The sequence below is a fragment of the Bidens hawaiensis genome, unplaced genomic scaffold (assembly GCF_021521415.1).
Source record: "Bidens hawaiensis isolate Kalapana, Puna unplaced genomic scaffold, B.hawaiensis_p1.1 tig00006693_1, whole genome shotgun sequence".
NCBI classification, from domain to species: domain Eukaryota; kingdom Viridiplantae; phylum Streptophyta; class Magnoliopsida; order Asterales; family Asteraceae; genus Bidens; species Bidens hawaiensis.
The window spans coordinates 722134-724961 of NW_027491455.1; positions in this window are offsets into that span (position 1 = coordinate 722134).

Below are 2828 nucleotides of genomic sequence, written 5' to 3' on the forward strand. Positions count from 1 at the left end.
ATATGTTTCATCCAAGTCCCTCGAATTTGCAAGATTTGGCGACTTGTAAGGAAGGTTAAGTGTTTTTAACGTAGCGGGGATGACATAAAGGCTCCCGAGAAACGTCGGTTAAGTCCCGAGAGTTATACATACACTACAATCTTTAATTCTTGAAATCGGAATTAACGGGCGTTACAGTCGTCCGCTAGACATTTTCTCAAGTAGGATACGTGAAAGGTAGGGTGAATTCTTTCCAGCTCATCAGGTAAATCAAGTTTGTAAGCCACTTCACCCACTCGGGCTATGATTATTGGACTCAACTTTCCCCTCTTTCTAAAACGTGTAATCCCCTTCCAAGGCAAGACCTTAAGCATCACGTGGTCTCCAACATTAAACTCAATCAGCCGTCTCCGCTTATCGGCATATGACTTCTGACGATCTTGGGCAGCTTTCATTCTGGCCTTTATCTGATCAAACCTTGAGGAGGTTTCTTGCACCATTTCTAAACTTTCAATTTCTTTCTGACCAATTTCTCCCCAACATACGGGAGTTCTACAACGTCTACCATACAACATCTCAAAAGGAGGCATGCCAATACTTGAATGATAACTGTTGTCGTAAGAGAATTCTGCCAAGTGCAAATGATCATCCCAGCTTCCTCCAAAGTCTAGCACACAAGAACGTAGCATATCCTCAAGGGTTTGGATAGTCCTTTCGGACTGTCCATCAGTCTGAGGATGATACGCCGTGCTGATGTTCAGTCTTGTCACCATGGCTTCGTGGAACTTTTTCCAAAATCTTGACGTAAAACGGGTATCGCTGTCTGACACAATCGATAACGGCACCCCATGCTTTGTAACCACTTCCTTGACGAACACGTGGGCCAACGTTTCTGACGAGATGGTCTCTCGTATAGGCAGAAAATGAGCACTCTTTGTCAGACGGTCCATAATCACCCATATGGTATCATGATTTCTAGGTGTACGCGGTAGCTTAGTTATGAAATCCATGGTGATGTGTTCCCATTTCCATTCCGGTATCTCCAGTGTCCGCAAATTCCCATACGGTTTCTGGTGCTCGGCCTTAACCTGCAAGCAAGTCAAGAACTTACTAACATAATCCACCACCTCGTTCTTCATACCCGGCCACCAGTAGTCTTTCTTCAAGTCTTGATACATCTTGGTGGATCCTGGAAGAATCGAGTAACGGGACTTATGGGCCTCATTTAGGATTCGACCTCTAAGTTTCCCATGTCGTGGGATCCACATCCGGTCAAACCTGGTCTTTACACCATGAGTATTGAGAGAGCTTATAATGGATCTAGATCTTATGATTACATTGATGCTCATGTTGATTAGGTATACGGTTATGCTTGAATTACCTTATGTATGTGTGATGTGTGTGTTGAGAGAATAATTCGGCAGAATAACGAGACTCGAGATGGAATAATCAGAACTGTTAATAAAGTAATACTTTACAGGGGATATATATAGGAGATGACCCTATTCGTTAAACTTAACTTAACGAATAGGTCATTCATTACAAATACCTTAACGAATAAACATGCTTATTTCGTTAATACTTTAAGTGATAGCGAATGCCCCTCATTCGTTATCTCATTCGTTAAACAGGGTTAATGAATGAGCTTACAATTAGACGAATGTGTTACGTTCGTTACGGGGTAACGAATGTAACTTACATTAGAGCGAATGGCCTTCTAACCATATTTACATTATAACCCCTATACTTTAATCTATTACATTAATAACCCTGATAAAGATCGAGACGTACAAAACATGTATCAACAAACTCCCCCTCGTCTCGAGCTCTTTATCATTTATCTCTGGAACATCTTGGTCTTCCAATCAACACAACTGTGAATCTTGTATGCATAACTGACTCTAACAACCTTCTGAAACTGCATAGCAAGCTCGTAGTCGCTTACGTTAGCAAAGATGTTAATCAATATCGGTAATAAGCAAGCAAATGATTCTGAGAAAAATTGGCAATAGTTCGTTCATGGAGGCAATGGAATAGGAACAGACGAATGAATTTCCATTCGTCTAACCTTGGGATTATATACCCAATAATTTCACGTAATCCGAGGTCATTCGTTCAAAATTTGAACTAACGAATGGCCTCATTCGTTAAATTATGATCCAGATTCGTTAAGATTTTAAACGAAAAGATCTCTCATTCGTTAAATTTAACGAACATACGTTATTCGTTAATGTTTCTGATGAATAAGAGTGTCATTCGTTAACATATTAACGAATGATAAATTAAATTCTTCCATTCGTTAATGGTTACACGAATGTCATCCATTCGTTATGAACAACGGAAGCGAATGTAGTTATAACGAATAAGAAACTCATTCGTTAATCTTAAAATAACGAATGGCTTTTACATTCGTTAAACCATTTTAACGAATCACCATGTTCCTTAGCGAATGAGACAAAATTCTCATTAAGGAATTACATAATATTTAAAACCAATTAGGGTTTTAAACAATGATTTAAATATTCAATTAAATCCAATTTAGGTTTTAATTGCATACATTAAAATACCTGATCAACCTTTGATCGGTAAAGTTTAACTTAAAATGGATTTTTACGTTAAAAATACAACTGATACCAGTTGTAAATACATTAAGCATGATTAACTTAAAAATTTTGGGGATCAATCCTTTTCTTTTTCTTTTGAATTATTCGCTAGCTTGGTAAATCGAAACTAAAGTAGAAATGAAAAAGAATTAAAATCTGTTTTGGATTTTCAAAAATTTTCAATTAACAAATGACAAACAAGAATGTAAAACTATACTAATAAAGCAATACATATTTTTATGAGTT